At 39.8% G+C, this 22,667-nt stretch overlaps 1 protein-coding gene and 1 long non-coding RNA gene across 6 annotated transcripts in view; one reads left to right on the plus strand and one right to left on the minus strand.

Moving 5' to 3' along the window:
* Window positions 1-22,667, plus strand: part of PACRG (parkin coregulated) — a 507,299-nt gene that overhangs the window by 281,686 nt on the left and 202,946 nt on the right. The gene's annotated exons all lie outside the window — the stretch shown is intronic.
* LOC122459396 lies at window positions 1,700-22,288 on the minus strand. Its single transcript, XR_006280055.1, has 3 exons — window positions 22,225-22,288; window positions 10,507-10,514; window positions 1,700-1,740 (listed from the first exon to the last, which is right to left on the minus strand). It is a non-coding gene; the product is annotated as an uncharacterized LOC122459396 (long non-coding RNA).

The following is a 22,667-nucleotide window of genomic DNA, read 5'->3' on the forward strand; positions in this document are numbered from 1 at the left end:
GAATTGAGAAGGAATGGAAGGAATTGTTGTGGTGGAGGTGGGGAAATGTTTGGGGAAAGCATTTTCTTTGTTTAAATCAGAGAAGAGCTGATTTAACAAAATGAGAGGGAAGGTTCAGAGAGTATCAAAGAATCATTTAGGCTCTTATTGAAGAACTGATATCTTTTTTGCTTGAATTTATATGGGTCCTTTGATAAGATTATTACAGTACAGTAAATAGTTATATAAACATACCCTGTAGTTATTTTTGGTTAGTTAAATTTGTTCTTGAGTATCTTTATCCTTTGTATCTCCCTTTAAAAACATTCACACTTTTTACATACTCATTTTTCATGTAGACACATTCCTTGTTATGCTTTCCATCTTGGGAGTTTAGGGAAAAGGTGGCAGCATGCTTGTCAAAAATATATTGTTAAAATAATTTGTCAGAGTAAAAGCAGAAATCTTCCAGATGCCTCTCCATTTTTTTTATGAATGACATCCATTGAGGGTAAGCAACTAATACAATTTGGGGTTAAAAAAATAAGAAAAGGACAGTTGGTCATAAATGCAAAGGTCAGAAGAGAGGCCACGTAAATAAAATCAAATGAATTGACACATGTTGACTGTAGCAGGCCTGGAATTAAACTGTGTAGCATCTGATTTTGGTGTATAAACAGGGTCTGAGTTTGTCAACTCCTGAACAGGGGCAGCTCTCCTGGCAGGGAGTCTAAATTCACTGCCTTGGGCTACTTCCTACTAATGTCTGTTTGGTTTGGGGCATGCCCCCCTTTAGTGCACTTAGTTGGGAAGCCTGTTTCCCCTAGGGTCCTCTCATAGGTCTTGAGCAATGCCTCATCACAGTCCCAGGCTCCTTCAGATGTGTGGCCACCAGTTGGCAAGCTCAAGCCCCACAATGTCTCTGGGCCTACCCACTCATTTGCCTCCAGAGTTGGAGGCTCGTAGGTTTCCTCCAGAGCCTCCGGCGGCTCTGTGTGTGTGTGTGTGTGCGTGCATGCGTGTGCGTGCGTGCGTGCGTGTGTCCTCTGTTAGAGAGCTAAATAGTTCTTGCTTCTTCTCCAGTGAGTCCCAAACTGATCCCGGCTCTCTGCTTTTCTCCTCCCTCCAGGCAAGCTCAAGCCCCACAATGTCTCTGGGCCTACCCACTCATTTGCCTCCAGAGTTGGAGGCTCGTAGGTTTCCTCCAGAGCCTCCGGCGGCTCTGTGTGTGTGTGTGTGTGTGCGTGCATGCGTGTGCGTGCGTGCGTGCGTGCGTGTGTCCTCTGTTAGAGAGCTAAATAGTTCTTGCTTCTTCTCCAGTGAGTCCCAAACTGATCCCGGCTCTCTGCTTTTCTCCTCCCTCCAGGCCTGCTTTTCTCCTCCCATTACAGGCTGCAGGTGTAATGGGCTGGGACTAGCTGGGCCCAGAGACTCTGTTTAATCCCTGCTGTATTGGCTGGCAGTTGCTCTGCTTCATCACACCTCCCTAGAAAGCAGTGAAATAGTGCTTCCTTTGTGGAGAAGGAAGAATCTTGTTTGCTGTTTGTAAGCTTTGTTAAAAATGTCCTGATCCTTAAAGGTTTTATGCATAATGCCTATTAACCTTAGAGAAACCTTGTGGTGCATAGAAACTTCTTTTCTAACAAAAAACACATTGCAAATCTGAAACTGGGATCAGGTTTTCAAAAATGTTTATTGAATTTTAAGTACTTGTGGCACCTTAGAGACTAACAAATTTATTAGAGCATAAGCTTTCGTGAGCTACAGCTCACTTCATCGGATGTATTTGGTGGAAAAAACAGAGGAGAGATTTATATACACACACACAGAGAACATGAAACAATGGGTTTATCATACACACTGTAAGGAGAGTGATCACTTAAGATAAGCCATCACCAGCAGCAGGGGGGGGAAAGGAGGAAAACCTTTCATGGTGACAAGCAAGGTAGGCTAATTCCAGCAGTTAACAAGAATATCAGAGGAGCAGTGGGGGGTGGGGTGGGAGGGAGAAATACCATGGGGAAATAGTTTTACTTTGTGTAATGACTCATCCATTCCCAGTCTCTATTCAAGCCTAAGTTAATTGTATCCAGTTTGCAAATTAATTCCAATTCAGCAGTCTCTCGTTGGAGTCTGTTTTTGAAGCTTTTTTGTTGAAGTATAGCCACTCTTAGGTCTGTGATCGAGTGAACAGAGAGATTGAAGTGTTCTTTGACTGTTTTTTGAATGTTATAATTCTTGACGTCTGATTTGTGTCCATTCATTCTTTTACGTAGAGACTGTCCAGTTTGGCCAATGTACATGGCAGAGGGGCATTGCTGGCACATGATGGCATATATCACATTGGTAGATGCGCAGGTGAACGAGCCTCTGATAGTGTGGCTGATGTGATTAGGCCCTATGATGGTATCCCCTGAATAGATATGTGGACAGAGTTGGCAACGGGCTTTGTTGCAAGGATAGGTTCCTGGGTTAGTGGTTCTGTTGTGTGGTGTGTGGTTGCTGGTGAGTATTTGCTTCAGATTGGGGGGCTGTCTGTAAGCAAGGACTGGTCTGTCTCCCAAGATCTGTGAGAGTGATGGGTCGTCCTTCAGGATAGGTTGTAGATCCTTGATGATGCATTGGAGAGGTTTTAGTTGGGGGCTGAAGGTGATGGCTAGTGGTGTTCTGTTGTTTTCTTTCTTGGGCCTGTCCTGTAGTAGGTGACTTCTGGGTACTCTTCTGGCTCTGTCAATCTGTTTCTTCACTTCAGCAGGTGGGTATTGTAGTTGTAGGAATGCATGATAGAGATCTTGTAGGTGTTTGTCTCTGTCTGAGGGGTTGGAGCAAATGCGGTTATATCGTAGCGCTTGGCTGTAGACAATGGATCGAGTGGTATGATCTGGATGAAAGCTAGAGGCATGTAGGTAGGAATAGCGGTCAGTAGGTTTCCGATATAGGGTGGTGTTTATGTGACCATCGCTTATTAGCACCGTAGTGTCCAGGAAGTGGATCTCTTGTGTGGACTGGTCCAGGCTGAGGTTGATGGTGGGATGGAAATTGTTGAAATCATGGTGGAATTCCTCAAGAGCTTCTTTTCCATGAGTCCAGATGATGAAGATGTCATCAATGTAGTGCAAGTAGAGTAGGGGCATTAGGGGACGAGAGCTGAGGAAGCGTTGTTCTAAGTCAGCCATAAAAATGTTGGCATACTGTGGGGCCATGCGGGTACCCATCGCAGTGCCGCTGATTTGAAGGTATACATTGTCACCAAATGTGAAATAGTTATGGGTCAGGACAAAGTCACAAAGTTCAGCCACCAGGTTAGCCGTGACAGTATCGGGGATACTGTTCCTGACGGCTTGTAGTCCATCTTTGTGTGGAATGTTGGTGTAGAGGGATTCTACATCCATAGTGGCTAGGATGGTGTTTTTAGGAAGATCACCAATGGACTGTAGTTTCCTCAGGAAGTCAGTGGTGTCTCGAAGATAGCTGGGAGTGCTGGTAACGAAGGGCCTGAGGAGGGAGTCTACAGAGCTAGACAATCCTGCTGTCAGGGTGCCAATGCCTGAGATGATGGGGCGTCCAGGATTTCCAGGTTTATGGATCTTGGATAGCAGATAGAATACCCCAGGTCGGGGCTCCAGGGGTGTGTCTGTGCGGATTTGTTTTTGTGCTTTTTCAGGGAGTTTCTTGAGCAAATGCTGTAGTTTCTTTTGGTAACTCTCAGTGGGATCAGAGGGTAATGGCTTGTAGAAAGTGGTGTTGGAGAGCTGCCTAGTAGCCTCTTGTTCATACTCCGACCTATTCATGATGACAACAGCACCTCCTTTGTCAGCCTTTTTGATTATGATGTCAGAGTTGTTTCTGAGGCTGTGGATGGCACTGTGTTCTGCATGGCTGAGGTTATGGGGTAAGCGATGCTGCTTTTCCACAATTTCAGCTCGTGCACGTCGGCGGAAGCAGTCTATGTAGAAATCCAGGCTGCTGTTTCGACCTTCAGGAGGAGTCCACCCAGAATCCTTCTTTTTGTAGTGTTGGCAGGAAGGTCTCTGTGGGTTAATATGTTGGTCAGAGGTGTGTTGGAAATATTCCTTGAGTCTGAGACGTCGAAAATAGGATTCTAGGTCACCACAGAACTGTATCATGTTCGTGGGGGTGGAGGGGCAAAAGGAGAGGCCCCGAGATAGGACAGATTCTTCTGCTGGGCTAAGAGTATAGTTGGATAGATTAACAATATTGCTGGGTGGGTTACGGGAACCATTGTTGTGGCCCCTTGTGGCATATAGTAGTTTAGATAGCTTAGTGTCCTTTTTCTTTTGTAGAGAAGCAAAGTGTGTTTTGTAAATGGCTTGTCTAGTTTTTGTAAAGTCCAGCCACGAGGAAGTTTGTGTGGAAGGTTGGTTCTTTATGAGAGTATCCAGTTTTGAGAGCTCATTCTTAATCTTTCCCTGTTTGCTGTAGAGGATGTTGATCAGGTGGTTCCGCAGTTTCTTTGAGAGTGTGTGGCACAAGCTGTCAGCATAGTCTGTGTGGTATGTAGATTGATTATCAGAGGCTCGTTCACCTGCGCATCTACCAATGTGATATATGTCATCATGTGCCAGCAATGCCCCTCTGCCATGTACATTGTCCAAACTGGACAGTCTCTACGTAAAAGAATGAATGGACACAAATCAGACGTCAAGAATTATAACATTCAAAAACCAGTTGGAGAACACTTCAATCTCTCTGGTCACTCGATCACAGACCTAAGAGTGGCTATACTTCAACAAAAAAGCTTCAAAAACAGACTCCAAGGAGAGACTGCTGAATTGGAATTAATTTGCAAACTGGATACAATTAACTTAGGCTTGAATAGAGACTGGGAATGGATGAGTCATTACACAAAGTAAAACTATTTCCCCATGGTATTTCTCCCTCCCACCCCACCCCCCACTGCTCCTCTGATATTCTTGTTAACTGCTGGAATTAGCCTACCTTGCTTGTCACCATGAAAGGTTTTCCTCCTTTCCCCCCCTGCTGCTGGTGATGGCTTATCTTAAGTGATCACTCTCCTTACAGTGTGTATGACCCATTGTTTCATGTTCTCTGTGTGTGTGTATATAAATCTCTCCTCTGTTTTTTCCACCAAATGCATCCGATGAAGTGAGCTGTAGCTCACGAAAGCTTATGCTCTAATAAATTTGGTAGTCTCTAAGGTGCCACAAGTACTCCTTTTCTTTTTGCGAATACAGACTAACACGGTTGCTACTCTGAAACCTGAATTTTAAGTGTTAGTGTAGAATACGTGTTCTCAGTTGGAAACCATGAAACTTGGTGGTTTGTTTCCCTTCAAGATTTTGGAGTTCCTTTTAACCCCAAACTTGAAGCAAAACTGAGACAAAGAAAGGTTTCACAAGGCTCAAATTGAAAACACTGAATTCTGCACAGCTCTAGCGAAAACACTGAATCTGACACATAAAGTATCTCTCTCCAAAACCTATAGGATTTCCAAAGCAGAAGAAAGTAAAACTGACACAGCGAACATGCCATAGAATTGCACAATTAGACATCTGCCATCTACTAGAGATTCACTATATGTGCAACTGACTCAATCTGTGCCTGAAGATAGGGAAACGTTTCTAAATATTTTGGCCACTTCCAAGTTGCTAGATCTAGTTCTTTCCTTCATCAGTTAGTGAGAGCTGTCAGTTGATATTTGGTATCAAATGTAATCTAAGTAGATCCTTTACCAATGACCTAAAGTTCCCCATTAGGGATTTAGCATACTGAATAAGAGCAACAGGATGTAGTAGGTCGAATAAAGGCAACCTATTTACATGTTGGAGCATATGGTGTGACTGTAGGTATTTAGAACTGTGCTTTGGCTAATGGATACAATCTATGTCTTCCTGGCTTGAGAAAATAAAACACTTCCATCCATTGTGCCCACATCTGTGGTTTCCCATTCTCTCTCTGCCATTTGAGGAATATTTTCTCTTTTAAAAGAACAAAAGCCTAAATAAAATGCCTTTCTTTACCTGCTTTTGTGCATCACTGAAAGCAGCAGAAATGCACATGGCTCTGAGCATTATCTACCTACATACCTGCCTGTCTAGATGCTTATATGGCCTCCATCAATGTAATATCTTTGTGGGTGGATAAAATGTCATATTAACCAGTCAATAGCCCATGGCTCTCTTGCACTACAGAGAATCTTCCCATTGCCATAAGCCTTGCTTTTGTGGTTGCTCACAGCTTTTTGCTCCTTTTTCACACCAACTCAAACAGCAAAAAGACTTAGCTGTTTGGGTCTGGAGGCCAATTTTACTCACCTTTGGGACCCATTTGTGTGCTTTTAATAGGTGATTAATAAGTCCGCTAATATCACCCCTTTTGCTACAGGAAGTGAAAATATTTCAAAACCAATATCTTTAGATCTAGAGTTCTGAACTGCTCTGTGATGGTGTAGTTATTTCAGCCTACACAAGCTGAATTTGTACTGAGACAATGTGTTCAGGAAGATGTCAATGCAAATGAGTTTACAAAGTAGATATGAACACAGAGAGGTAGTAGTGACATGTCATATTAAAGAGCTGGAATGTGAAAGCTTAGCCCAAGACAATTTCCTAACTCTGCATTCAAGATGTAATTTTTAAATGAGAAAATACAAAACCACAATTCAGTTAGCAGGGCTGTAAGTTTTGAAATCTGTATTGAAATTATGGTTGGTATATTTCCATATTTGTTATAGGCAGAAAATCAAGGCTTAGGTGATAGAGATAGACTGTCTGTCTGTACAAGATTTTGTTTTATGTTGTAAGATTTACCAGTTGTGGTGATCTGAAAAGGCATAGTTAAGTGATCAGAAGTATTTCATTCCTTTGATGTACAGTGGTAGAAAACAGGATTCATGACATGCTGGTTTAATTCAGCTCTCACAACAGCTTGTAACAGATGAGGAGGTTGTTGGAAAGATATTATTGGATGCTCAAGAACTGTTTTTGATGTTGCTCTGAACTGACAGCTAGTGGGGAGAAGCTTTCTTTGATAACTGGTATATTTGAGTGTAGATAGATTTTTACTGTTACTTTGATTTTTATTTGGAAGATGATAGTTTAAGTATGTGCTTTGCTTGCTGTCTCTATAATACAAAATCTATGCTATCAACTAACTAAAAGTTTGTTAATTTTCTTATTTTTTTTCCTAGGGAGGATTTTCATTACTGCATGTCAAATCTGATTAGCAATGTTTTGGCATATCTAAGATGACAAGAAGTCTGAATTCAAAACTGAACAGTATATCAGTGTGGTTGTGATAAATATGTTTGGTCTGATAGCAAAATGTATTATCACCAAAAAATAAGTTACATGCATATTATGTGATGGGGAGAACTTTGAGTGTGAGATGCTCAGAAGGTTATGTATGAGTTGGAAGGATTCCTTTGTTGGTTTCCTTTTGGTAGTGGGTTCATGGAAGGTGTTCCGTTATGGTGGGCTGAGGAAGTAGGAGTTGGTTTTGGCTACAGATGGACTTTACAGATGCCCTAGAATTATTTGGGTGCCCAAATATGGCAATTAAGACCCTTTGATGACCACTTCAGGATGGCCAAGAGGCTAGACAAGCACTGTCATGTGTTGGAGACATGAAGAGCTTGTTTTCAAGGGTTTGGAATTATCAATTCCTGTGGTAATGTGTAGGAGGAGACAAAGTGTCAAAGTGGAGGAAACACAGAATGAGGCACTTAACCTCAATTCATTGTTCTCATCCACTGTTCTCAGAAGGAGGAACCTCTCACCTGGGTCTCCAGGATCTAGCTCTTCTCTTCATGCAAATTAATGTAAGATTGGTTATTAATAAAGTATCAATCATCTACAGTTTAATTAAGAATGAGGCCCGTGACTTTGTATGTATAACTAAGATCTGGCTGGATTATGTTTCAGGACTAGTTTTGGTACAGCTAGTTCCACCAAGGATTGTTGGATTAGGCTAGTACTAGTGTACAGCTTTCCCAGCTGCATCACAAAGTCTACACAAAAAGGGATGAATTTCTTCATTTTGTTGGCATAGGATGTACCAAAGATGATGTTTCATGATTTCAGCATTCATATAGATATTAAACATTTGGGGTCATCTGAGGATTTAGGGTTTAGAACCCACTGAAGTTGATAAAAAGACTCCCATTGACCTCAGCAGGCATTAGATCAAGTCCTTAGTGGCCATCATAGCAATCAGAGGATTGTCTTAGGTAGCTGCAACTTATACATCTGGCCACATTTTGGATCTAGTGTTTGGTTTGAGATTAGGGTGTTGGATATTATTCCCATAGCATACACTGATCATTGTCTCCTTTGGTTTTATATTGGGAATAAGTCTTCTGTTACAGATGAGGGATTTGTTTTTATAGTCTGCCTTTGGGGGTTGATGGATCAAGAATGTTTCCAGACAGCTCTGAAGAAACATATAATGCTTTGAAAGGACCATTGTGTTGATAAATTCTTTTAGACAGGAAATGAATAAGAGGACATGATAGAGGTACAAATTAGTGAATGGAATAGAGAATGTTAATCACATGCTCCTTTTTACCATCTCTGATAATATAGGATCAAAGGACATTAAAGTAAATTGAAAGGTAGCAGAACACTACATGTAATTAACTTGTAAAACTCCTCTCTGCAAGATATCAGAGGCCAACACTTGAGGGTGAAATGGACTAAGTATTTATATCAATAATGAGAATGTCCACAATTTAATTTGTTAGAATAATATTTTGGAGGGGATACAAACCTCATACATAAAGGCTTCATTTGCTTACTGATGGATTTTAGGAAGAAATTTTCCCTTTGAGCAGCTTATTCCATAGTTGTCTGTAATGAAGTTTCTTGTACCTTCCTCAGAAGGATGTGGTACTGGTCAGTGTCAGAGTCAAGATACAGGATTAGATGGACCCTCCATCTGAACCAGGAAGGCAGTTTCTATATTCCTAAATATGATTTTTAAACCTATTAACCAGTTTGTTTATTTCTCACTCTCATATTGTTCATCCTTCAGCACATGTGCATAACTTCCATCAATGGCCTAACCTTGCAATGTACTGGGTTGCAGCAAGAGCAAGCTTCCCAAACAGTGTGCCTCAACCCTTAACTGGAAGCACATCCTCTGGATTTGGAAAGATAGTTCACTCTCTTTCTCAGCTCAGTACTTGGCCCCTTTAATACAGCCAAAAAGGGTGTCAGTTTTGCTTGTGGTGACATAGGTATCTGTCCACTAGGAAATGGTTTAAGAGTGCCAATTAATTTGCATGGGCCCATAGCCAGATTCAGCTGATTTGAACTGGTGGCTTAAAGGTGAAAGTTTTAGTATCCTAATACCAATTCCCTGAGCTAAATAATTGTCTGTGCTAAACATCATGCTCCTCTGAGTTTCAGAATTCCAGAACTTGCAAATTATGTGAGAAAGACACTAAATTTGATTATTAAAGTGGGATATAAGTTTGTGGTCACAGAAAATTGTTGATTTCTAACCATTCAACCGTTGGGTTTTGTGGTATTCTCAGAACCTAGTCATTTGTTATAACAATAATGTCATTGGAGGTAAAACATGAAACATTTATCTTAATGGAGCATCAAGTCTGAAATCTGATTATGACCGCTTGCATCCAAATATGTTTAATATTTTTTCTCGTTCATCACTGTACTAGAAACATCCAGTTAGTGTGCTTGTCTAGGGTGGTTGGATGAAGCTGTCATGTCCTTAGGTTTAACTGATCTTACTAAATTCCACATTATAAGAACAAAGCAGTAAGTGTTATACCATCATTTGGATTATTCAGATAATGAAAAGATTGGCTAGTCTTCTCAAAAAATGGTTAAGGGGATTTGATGATGTTACCTGCTAACCGAGTGTTTGATTTCTGCAGTAGGATTTGGGTAATCCTGGTAGAAATTGCTGGAGTTTGTGCAGTTTTTAATAAATGAATATATTATTTTGAAAGACCCATTTATGTCTTTTGGTGATATCTGATGTAGGATAGAATGACATGGAATAGAAAATAATAGGAAAAATATTGTTACATATGTTACTCCTACACCCCCACACCTCTCATCTTCCAGAGCACATTGGGGAAACTCTTTACAGCTGTTAATAATCCCCCCTAACAATTTGTGCCTGCTATTTATTTTTATTTTATTTCATTATGTTTAAATATAAACTGAGCTTAGCTGCAGCCCAGAAGCCTATGGCAGTGGCAGGCAAGCAAGACTTCACACAAAAATAGAAAGTGTGTGGAAAAATTGCAATGAAAAGGTTTTGTTTGTAGCTTGTTATGTAGCGAAATGGAGTCCCTGCCTAATGTGCCAAGACAATACAGATAGTGTTAATGTTCTATTTTGGGCAAACACCCTAGTTTAGTCCAGAGAGGCTCATCCAGAAAATCTACCAATGACACACCTACTTTATTCATTTTACTTCCCAGACAACAAATTCTGCTACTAATATAACATCAAAATGATGTTAAAATGGATATACTTATGTAACATATTTAAACCCACTGTGTAAAACAAAAACAAAAAAACCTAAATTATTACACAAGGAGCCCTACTCCCATTGTGCTAGCCAGACCAGTCAGCAAGAGTACATGCTTGAGTAAGGCAGATCCCAGGTTCTACTCTGGGGTCAATTCATGCTGCCTTTATCTTTTATATGCCCTTCCTTTCAGCAAGCATGCATAACTTCCATTAATGTTAATAAGAGTTGCACTGCACTGAGTGGAGAACAGACTTTGTAATGTTTGATAAGTACCCAGGAGGCAGATTGCTCGAAGCACTTTTCTCAACTACATGAGCATTCAACCTGAGTCTACTTAGCCTTTTGGAAACACGGAATTCACACCACATTAACACAGTCCCTTTCATACAAGCATTGTATCTTATTACCATTCATTCCTATGTTAGTAGCATGACAGCTATCATTTCATTACACCTTTTTATAACAGCTTTAGTTCCTCTCAAACAACACTTTTTATTCCCCCGCAATAGCATAACATAACTAGTCAGTACATTTTTCATGACCAAGTCTATTCAATTAATTAGTTAACTATAGTATATTTAGTCCTGCATGTATCACCTTTGAGCAGTTTTCCCAGGACACAACTTCTAACACAACTCACTCCAGGTTGATGAAGCTATAGCTTCATCAGGTGCTACTTGGATTTAGAAACTTTGGTGATGTAAAGGTTTTTCAAGTGGGGCTGGATCCACAAACGAACTCTATTAGATAACTGCTACTTCAAAAGCCTAAATCCAACATTTAGATCCTCCCCTGCACAGTTGCTACCTAATGTTGCAAGTGCCTAAAATCTCTTGGCACCTACATTTTCAGAATAAAAGTCCCTTAGGCTCGGAGCTCACAGCTGCCTCACTTCTGACCCCACCCAGCAGTGTAGCACTTATCTCACCCCTAAAGACCAGAGGGATTCTCAGACTAGGTGTTGTCCTGCCTATCTTGCCTGTGGGGCCTAATCTGCTAGGTGTGCTCAGAGTACATCTAACACCACCCAAAGTGTCTGGGGTGAAAAAGAGGAGGCACTGCTAGCTTCTCTGTAAGCTTTAGCCTGTGGTCAGGGTACTCAGTCAGGATGTGGGAGATCTCAGTTCATTTCCCCCCTCTGCCTGATGTGGAGCTGAGATTTGCACATATGTCTCCCTCATTCTCAGGTGAGTCCTAAACATTGGGTAAAAGATTATAAGAGAGGCTGCCTCCTTCTCCTTGGCTGTTTCGTGTGGTGTTAAGCATATTCTGCCATGTGTCTTGTAAGAAACAGTTTTCACAGTCCTTTCCTGTATCAAAACATCTGGGATGTCTTTGGTATTCCAAGTAAGTCTCTGATTTGGCTGGTCATTTCCACAATATATGACTCTGGTTCTGTTGACACTTACTAGCCTGGAGATTTTTATCATTGGTTCTTAGGCTGTTTGCCCAATTGTTTATATAAGGGCTTGTCTACTTGGGGAATTTAGTATGCAGCAAGTTGCAGTGCATTGGCTGGTAAGTAGTATCCGATGAAGTGAGCTGTAGCTCACGAAAGCTTATGCTCTAATAAATTTGTTAGTCTCTAAGGTGCCACAAGTACTCCTTTTCTTTTTGCGAATACAGACTAACACGGCTGCTACTCTGAAAATAATCTACATTGAATGTGTACTCACAGACACCTGTTTCAACCTGTATCATTGTGTAATGGTTTTGAATGCATAATATTAATATTTTTTTTTTACATATCACTAAGTGGGGGCTAGGTAATACCTAAGCAATCATCCAACCTCACCCCGCAAGGCAGTCTGTGACTTTTCTCCCACAATGCTTTATATTCACTCTTCTTTATATTCACTCACATCCCATGAAGTGAGCTGTAGCTCACGAAAGCTTATGCTCAAATAAATTTGTTAGTCTCTAAGGTGCCACAAGTACTCCTTTTCTTTTTGTGACTACAGACTAACATGGCTGCTACTCTGAAACTTCTCTCAGGAGGAGCTGCATAGGGATTATTGCGTTAGTGGGGTACTATAACCTCTGCAATCCCAGAGACAAGAAAAAAAGTCATAGGATCTACAAAGAACTGGATTATAAAAGGGGCACAGAGCCCCTTAGCTACCACTTTTTCCCCCGCTATCTAAATTGGTGATAACCATTCATAGGATGTCAGTCCAATGAAGGGCAGGTACATGCAACGGTAAGTTGCTATTGTACATTGGACTGCTCCATAACATTGTCCCAGGATTTTCCCTTTGTTATCTTTCAACCAAAGATATTGTTACCCATTTTGAACCCAAGCGGTTCATCAGTTTTCAGAGTCTAGTGGCTTGCTTTTGTTAAGAGGAGAAATTGATGATGGATGAGGCATTTCTTTGATGCATTCCTGTTTATTTACAAAGTCCTGGTTTGCTGAAGAAAGTAGGAATGAAAAACAAGCAAACAAACAAACCCCAAACCACGAGATAATTTCTTTGTTCCCAGTTTCAGGCTCCCAAAGCTCTCTCGTTTAGATTTTTTTTCTTTGTGGTCTTACTACCAGGGCTTCTCTGGCTGTATCTGTGTCAGGGCCCATAATGGAGCAGTCTGACCTAGTGGACAGAGTCAGGTGTGGTGTTAGGGTCAGAGTTGGAAGCCATGCCAAGGGTCAAATTCAGAGTCAGAAGTCACAGTAAGGGTCAAAGATATAATCCACAGCTGGGGTGAGGGCGAGTAAGCAGGAACCAGATATGGTAACAGGAGCAGGGTTGAGGCATGGTAGCAGGAAGAGGGAGCAAGGGAATGTAGCAGAAACCGGGGAGCAAGGAGTAGGAACTAGGTAAGGAGGTAGGGACTTGGTCTCAGGTGTCTGGGCAGCAACAGGCCTACTTGCTTAAACAAAGGGTAGGACAAGAACAGGAAGCTATATATCTGGTGGTATCCCAGCTGTTAATCACTGGACTTCACATAGTCAGTGGGTTAGTTTCTGGTGGTGGTGGATCAGCTGCAGTTCCCTCCTCTAACCCTGCAGCACAGAGGCACAAGTATGGCTCTCACTTGGTAACTTGGTAACTTTGAGACCAAGGCACCTGACAGAGTGAGGCTTCTTTACTCCTACTTTGTGTCCTGTTTATTTCTGCTGCTTCTCTCACCCACTCAGAGAGAGAGAGAGACAGACAGACAGACAGCTCCATCAATCAGTGCCCTACCTCCTGCGTTTCCTATATCAGTCTCCAGGAAAACTCACGCCTTGCCATGTGCCTGTGTTTTCAGCAGTGATGCCTATGGTTTCAGCTATCGTATTCCATAAAGGAACTTGATTGTTTCTTATATTTATCTGAAATGATGGGCAGGAGTTACATCCACCAGCTTCAGTGGAGCTTCACCCACCCCCCACCATAGTAAGATCACACCCCCTTACAAAAGTTAATTGATATTCATGCTTTCCCTGTGAGTTACTGTACTATACTTGCTTTACAGATACATGACCCAACTGTAGTCAACTGAAGCTACAGATGCTCAGCACCTCTGAAAATCAGACCCTACTATAAAAAGAAAAGGAGTACTTGTTGCACCTTAGAGACTAACAAATTTATTTGAGCATAAGCTTTCGACGTCCGATGAAGTGAGCTGTAACTCACGAAAGCTTATGCTCAAATAAATTTGTTAGTCTCTAAGGTGCCACAAGTACGCCTTTTCTTTTTGCAAATACAGACTAACATGGCTGCTACTCTGAAACCAGACCCTACTATAGATGTTCAAAGGAGGACAAACAAAATTTCAGGCATTCCCAGAAATATGCCTCTAAGTGACTTTCCCAAAAGCACAGCTAATTAGTGGCAGAGCTGGGCATAGAACCCAGAATTCCTTACACTCACTTCCTGCTCTGACAATTAGACTACAGTTTTTTCTTGTTTTACAGGGCTTGATCCAAAGACCATTGAAGTCAATGGTAGTCTTTCAGTTTATTTCAATAGCCTATGAATCAGGCCTATGAAACATTTGATTAAATATCACATCACATTGTGATTAAAAAATCTAGCACTATATAAAATCAATATGATATGTGAAATAAATGAAAAACTAGCTAGTAGATCTCAAAACATAGCTGTTAATGGAGAACTATCAATTAAAGGGGGTGTTTCTTTTGTGGTCTTTCAGGGATCGATTCTCAGCCCAGTGATATTCAATATTTAATATAGTCCTCCTAGTACCCAGGGTTTCTCATTGACTTCAATGGCAGTTGTTGGGCCCTGACTCTGCTTGTCTCACCCATGTAAGTAGTCCTTTTGAAATCAGGGCCACGGTATTTGTTTGGAATATAGTGTTATTTTGTATAAGATGGAAACAGTCACTTTATTTTATCTTGTGAAATTTTTTTGCTTTTATATTTGGTTTAATTTGTTTGTTTTTATTTAACTCTCATCTGCTCATAGGTGACTTCTTATCTCTGTTAGCCTAATTGTGTCTAAATGTATTTTGGCCTACAAAATGTTTAAAGAGAGAGAAAAGTAATTTCCATTTGTTTAAATGTAATTTATTTTGTTTCCTTCACACAAATAAATGGCAAGAAATTATGAGGTCTATGTAGAAATAGACGTGTATGGGGTTTTTTTGTTTGTGTTTTTTTTAAAAGCAAATATAGACCGTATCTTTCTTTTTAGTAACTTGTGTACTTTGGGTAAAGGTTGTAGTAGAGAGATGCGTAAATGTACATATCTACTGCTGTATCATTTTCATATAAAAAAGATAGATGTAGGAAAGAACACAGCCAGACACAATATGATGTAGTTAGCCTCGTTAGTGTGTTGGTTCCAAGGGCAGTTTGAAGATCCCAGGACCTGATTTCATCTAGTAAAAACTATGAAATGCCTGCTTGTTTCAAATTCAGTTTGCAACATGCTAGAAGACACAGTTCATTTTTCTCTGATAAATTAAATAAAAAGGACAAAGAACTGGACAATAATCCTCTGTAATCTAATCTGACTTGCTGTACTATATGATACTGAACTCTGCATACAGATGTAATTGTTGAGGTTTGCAGAAAAAATAACACCACATTGTAGCCAACATTTTGTTGTGTTATTTTGCTTAAAAGATTAGTTTTCATTCCACACGTGTCTTGTTTTTCACATTTCATTGCTTCAACAGGATCAAAAATGAGAAGGAACTATGATGGTTATAGTATACTGGTGTTATTGATCTAAGCAATTGCGATAGGAGAAGGTAGTCTTGTGCCATTGTTTTCAGAGCAGTTCAGTTGGGCTGACATAAATAGAACTCTTGTATCAATAAGGTAGACAGTACAAATTCACAAAAAGAAAAGGAGTACCAGTGGCACCTTAGAGACTAACAAATTTATTAGAGCATAAGCTTTCGTGAGCTACAGCTCACTTCATCCGATGAAGTGAGCTGTAGCTCACGAAAGCTTATGCTCTAATAAATTTGTTAGTCTCTAAGGTGCCACCGGTACTCCTTTTCTTTTTGCGAATACAGACTAACACGGCTGCTACTCTGAAAGTACAAATTCAGAGCATTACTGTGGCAGATATGTAACATCCTAGTATGTAACATAATCCTAGTGTATGTGACCCTTTTTTCTCTTCACTATAGTTACAGTAGGAAAAGTTAACAGATTACTTTTCTGTAAGGAAATGTAGTTCAGGTGTCTGTAAAGTTTATGCAGGTGAGAAAGATGAGATTTCAAATTAAGGCTGGTAAAGCTCAACATCTAGTGGACTGGAAAAACAAGACCTTCTGCTTGACTCGTCAATACAGACTAATGTTAGCTTATTGTGTTTTGAAAAGTGAACTTTAAATACTGAGAACAATGACCGCTGAAATTATGAAAACAAATCCATAATAATGGTGAGCATCATGGACTGAAAAGCAATGAGCTTTTAATACTTGTAATTGAGATTAAGTCAGTAAATAATTTTAAAGTTTTGATATAGGCTCCATATGAAGCGTATTTATGCTAATTGGTTGAATAAACTGTGCAGAAGTTCAATGTCTATACCTTTTTTCCAATAGAAAATATTTAATTGTAGTTCAATACATAGTGAATTCAATGCATATTGAGAAAACAAAACAGCTGTTTTGTCATTAGGGTTACTCTTGAGTTTTCAAGAACCTTTTTGAGGGGAATAGGAGGGCACTACAAAAAATTTCTATCTTTAAGTTTAAGTGTCTGTGCACTGACATAGCAGAACTTCAGAATATGAATACTGTCTACAACTTCTTGTCAGTCCAACAGTCTGCATTAGAGTGCCGCCATCACCAGAGTTTCTGATTGCCTACTTTATGTAGTTGAGTGTATTCTGACTTTGTACAGTAATTTAACAAAGAATCGTACTCATTTTTACTAAAAAATATAGACTTTTGTAACACTTTTTTAAAAACAAGATTTTTACCAGCATGTGGTATATCTCCCCAACATATATTTTAAAAATGATTTCCAAACAAGTTCTATAATGAATTATGAATACTCTTCGCTAAAAATAATTTTTAACCTGCCAGTCAAATCAGCAGTGCTAAAATGGTACTCCATTACTTCAGTGTCATAATTTGGTTGTGACCTATGCAAAACTGACATCTTTCACACTAGCTTTAACTGGAATGCATAGTCAAGACTGTTTTAGGGGTTATAAAATGTAGTTATTGTATATACTCATCCCCTACATACAAATATGAAGTAAATTAAGCTATAATTGTCAACCCAAATGTTATTTCATTTTATTCCCCATTGTTCAAGGCAAGCTTATTATGGAGTTTCTCAATTTTATCATGCATACAATTTATATCTTAAGAAAATAGAAATATAACCATAAAACTATGAATTTCCAGCATCTAAGAGGACACACCAAACACTTTATTCTGTCACCTCAGAGAAGCATGCAGTAAATATAATTTTCATGTAATTTTGACACTGAAACAAAAACAGCACTCTAATTAAACAATCAACTTCAAAATATATTATGCTGAAGAGAAAAAACACACTTTTGACACTCTAAATAGAGTTGATTCATCAGTTTTAACTCATAAATGATCCTGTACCTAATTACTCAGTTGCTATGTGTAGTTTTTACTGTAAGAAATTTCATTGCATGATAAATAGTCAAAACTTGTATGTAGCTAAATTATACTTGGGTTTTCCCACTTGTAATAGTCAATTTCAATAGTTTAAATTTCAAAGAAAACTCCATCTACTCCTTTTCTATTTATAACCTAGCAAAAGAAAAAAATTGCATATTGTAGAATAGTTAATATGCTTTAATCCCTTTAATCAACGTTCCCTCTGAAACTCTCTTTCCTTCTAGGAACTACCCATTTCCATTCACTGAAATAAAATATATTATTAGAAAACTGAGTATATGGAAAGAATTGATAAATGCTTAATAGAACAGATTCTGTGCATGAGGTATGCCAACAGGCCGTCTGGAGATTTGAATTAAAAAGTCTGACAGTGAATTTGGGACTGTTTTGTCCCTGGACAGTTGAATGAAATGTGCAAGGAACAAATATTGATCTAATTCCTGTTTACTTTACTTTAGTGGTCTGGTTGGGCCTAAAAGTTACCCCCATAAGAGTTGAATCATTTTCAAACTAGACCCAACCCCACCCCTTCCCCGCACAAAACTGAGTCAGCACCACCACATCCTTCCCATGGGATTGGTTCTTCTCTTCCTGCCTATGCAGTTGGTGCAGCGGTGGCTGCATACCCTACACCTGCCATTCACCGCTGACTGCTGCACTGTGGGTGTGCTGAGGAGTGAGAGTGATGCGACTCCTTGGCACACGCACTCTGCAGCACACAAAGCACAGCAAAGTAGCAATGGCCAGCAGGAATTGGGCACACAGCTGATCAAGCCCCAACCCCACAGGCAGGAGAAGGAGAGGTGAACCTAAGATGAGCCTGTGAGGATCTGGTTTTTCTCACCCAATCCAACCTAGCCCATGTAGTCTGGCCTTATTGGGTTGCAGGGCTCGATTTCATTGGAGCTTGGAACAAACCTCTTGTGAATGTGTGTTGCCGGGGCTGTACCTCCTTAGCTGCTTTATAATAGTTCTTTCTGGGTGATCATTCTGCCCTGAGGAACTTCTTGTCCTGTCTTCTAGAGTAGACAGATATATCAAGTTGCCATGATGACAACTGACTCATGAGGGGGAAGGTTTCAACTTAATTTCATTAAATAAAGTAACTTTCATATAAAAGTATGTAAAAGTAAAAACATGCCTGGAGTCCCTACTAAATCACTTAATAGGTTATCATTTATGGCTAAATTTGATTATTGAGAAGACAAGCATTTGCAAGGTCCCATGTTTATCTGAACATCCTTGTGTCCCAGGAAGGAAACAGGAATTATTACACATGTATCTCCTCCTAAAATGTAGCTCTCATGCAGATCTAACTTGAGAAGGGTTTCTAAATTCACATTGTATTTTACTAAGTTGAAGTCGTTCAAAGTAATTTGTTCTACTTACCAAATTCAACAAGGGACTCCTGAATTCCTCATCTGAATACATGTAGTTTATTATTTTAACAGCCTAATGCTATTTGTGCTAGAAGAACAGATTTACACAGAGAAGCCAAAATATTGTTTCTTGACTGATTTATAGCAAATGTTTTCCACATGCATTATGTCACAAAAAGCCAAAGATCAGGTAACTGCTGTATTCAGCCCTGTATCAAGACATGTTTACTGTCAACATAAGCTTTTGAAAAAAGAGCAGTGAAGGTCACAGCATTTTGTGGCATGCGTGTCATTGAACTGAAAGGCATGTCACACGTGCTTTTCATTTTAGCATGCCATCTAGGCTGGTACAGCCAATATAACAGGTGTGTGATATGCCTTTCCCTTCACTGACACCCATACTAGATGCCACAAAATGCTGCTACCTCCACCTAAAGCAGTAGTGTTCTTTTAAACTGCATGAAAGGTCAGAGCAGGATTCTATCAAACACTGCCAAAGAACATTCAAAATACATAAAATATATTCAAGTGGTAAAGTGTGCACTGAAACCTTTATTTAAGCAGATGTATTTGATGGACACATATATTTTCATAATCTCCTTATTGGATCTACCTTTCCAGAGGTTTCTGTGTGTTCTTCATTCCACCTAAAGTTAGTTCAAGTAATGTGAAGGGGGAAGAATGCAGCTGGTGACCAGTCCGTCATTTTGGCTCTGCTGTTGACTCCTCTTGGAGATCTATGAGCCACAATGCAGAATAGCTGCAGTTCTGGAGTAAAACATTATGGGTCATTCTTCAACCAGTGTAAATCTGCATAGCTCTCCTAACTTAACTGGTGGTACATTGATTTACACCAAGAGAGGATTATCAGGACTTAATTGGTAGCCATATATATATGCTCTTAGAACTTGACTATATTTGGAATGCAAGAGAATCTCGGGGTTCCCCAGTTTCGTAGTGCAGCCCCGAAAATACTTCAGTTAAAATGCTTATTTGTGCATTACGCTATGACTCTTGGGATTACATTTGGCTGTAGGTATGATCATAAGGTCAACAAAATATGATGTCACATCTCAACATACCTCTGTGATGTCTCTGGTGGGGAGAAAGGACACTGCAAATGATATAGTCATGGAATTTAATACCCACTCTAAATCAACTAACTTGCTCTGAATTCAGCTAACACAAACTGATTAGCAGGTGCTTTCCATAGGCATACCAATGAATCCCGTATGCATAAAGCACCTGATTCTCTGAGGGTTGGGTGGAATATCTAATCAGAGGTATAAAACAGAGAGCTGTGAGCGAGTAGAACTGGGGAGAGGGGGTGTCTGCATGCACTCACCAAATCCATGAACACTGAAATAAGCCACATTTGATTGTATTATTATTATATATTTGTATTAACATGTCACCTACAAGCCCTAGTCATAGTCAAGGACCTCATTGTTCTAGCGCTGTACAAACATAGAAAGAACATGGTCCCTGCCCTAACGAGCTTACAATGTAAGTATAAAACAAGAGACAACAGATGAATACAGAGAGAAGTGGGAGTACCAGGAAACAATGAGACAGTATTGGTCAGAGTGATAGGCAGTGGTTTCAGTGCACCGGTGGCCTAACTGATACATTTTTTGTAGGCCTCCCGGCAAATGGGAGTTTTAAGGAGGGTTTTGAAGGAAGATAATTGGTTAGTTTTGTGGATGTTTACAGGGAGCATCTCCCAAGCATAGGGGGCATCATGAGAGAAAGCAGGATGGTGCTTGTGTCAAAATTTAACAAGTGGGTGATGGAGATTGGCATTATTGACCAATCAGAGGCAGGAATCAACATCTCTATAATAAATGACAGATAGGCAATGAAGGGCCTGGAAAGTGAAAACAAATAGCTTATGTTTGATGCAATTGAGAAGAGAGAGGAGCCCAGTGGAGAGTTGCAAAGAGGGATGGCACAGTCAAAGGGACGAGCTAGGATAATTAGCTGTGTGGCTGCATTCTGAATGGATATGAGAGGCTCAAGATTGCGTTTGTTAAGACCAGAGAAAAGGATGTTGCAGTAATTGAGACACAAGAGGATGAGCGCCTGGACAGAAGAGTTTTAGATATGTGGATGAAGAAGAGAGAACATATCTTAGAGATGTTATGCAGCCAGAATCTTTAAGATTTATATTAGTTACTGTGGGTTTTGGCTGTCATATAACTTTTATGTTGGACTATGACTGTTTGAAATTTGAAGGGGCTCAAGTTTTAGATATATTTAATATTTTGTAACCAATCATATTGGGGAGGTGAATAAGCAGTTGTGGACAATCTGACAGCAGTACTAACAGGGAACTGTGGAGCAGCAGGTGGCACTGCTGCTCCTGTGAAATACCACAGAAGCCCAAAGATGGTACTGGACATGGCAGACATAGGCCACCATAAAAAGAGCCTACACCCAATCCTAACCCACAATGACAAATGGAAAGGCCAATTAATCCCAAGAGGTCAATTGCATTTGCTCATAGAAGAGAGTTGGGGGCCTCACTGTGAAACTGTCCTCTAGTAATCACTACCAGACACGGAAGGTCAAGTAATTAAATCAGCAAAGACTCCTTGTGATCTGGCTAATAGTTGGTGTAGATTTGTATCCAGACAGGACAGTGTAAAATGGACTACTGGGTGACTGGGCATCCTGAATAAAATGACTACTGGAAAATCAAAAAAGAAACATCTTCGATTGGTGAAAATTGCAACTTGGAATGTAAGACCACTATCAACAAACTTCCAAAGACTTGTGTTATTGAAATTTAAAACTGTACATCTTCACTAAATTGCTAAAGTGCTACATATGGCCAACTCTCCTGTCCAGATGCAGGAGCTGGAGACATAAAAAGAATGCTCTCAGAAGACTCAGAGCATTCAAGTTTTGGCATATTAAAAAAATGTTTAAAACTAATTGAATAACCAGAACTTTGAATGAAGAGGTGAAGAGAAGGATGAATTTAAAAAGAGCACAATTACTTGGGACCTTAGGTAAAAGAATAACATCTTTTTGTGGACACAGAACTCACTAATTGTGGAGTGACTCACTTCCAGCACTCATACTGTCAGGTAAGATCTCAAATAAACTAGGAAAAGGAAGAAAGAAAGCCAATTACATCAAAAATATCATCAAAGGAACTGGTATTCAAAGGAGAGAAGTGGAAGATTTACAACTCTGATGAACTGTGAAAGATAGAAGGTGATGGTCAATGGCCTCCACACTAGAGATGCCCAAATACATTTGTTAGTCTCTAAGGATATAAGCTTTCGTGGGCTATAACCCACTTCATCAGATGCATGGAGTGAAAAATTCAGTAGGCAGGTGTAAATATACAGCCCCATGAAAAGATGGGAGTTGCCTTACCAAGTGGGGAGTCAGTGAAAGCTTATGCCCAAATAAATTTGTTAGTCTCTAAGGTGCCACAAGGACTCCTCATTGTTTTTGCTGATACAGACTAACATGGCTACCACTCTGAAACTTGTCACACTAGAGAAGTCACTTGAAGAAGAATCTTTGCAGATGATTTAGGATTCATTAACATCATACAAATTCCATTTCTTAAGTGTCTGCCCTATCATACGCACCTTAACACATTCCTGGAGTAATTTTTTGCTGATTCTCAGTTTTTAGAAAAGTGAAATGCCCTTTATAGTGATCAATCTGTCTGTTTAAAAACAATATATTATACTTTATCCCTCAAGAAAAGATATTAAATAAGCTAAA

The sequence above is a fragment of the Dermochelys coriacea genome, chromosome 3, assembly GCF_009764565.3.
Source record: "Dermochelys coriacea isolate rDerCor1 chromosome 3, rDerCor1.pri.v4, whole genome shotgun sequence".
Taxonomy (NCBI): domain Eukaryota; kingdom Metazoa; phylum Chordata; order Testudines; family Dermochelyidae; genus Dermochelys; species Dermochelys coriacea.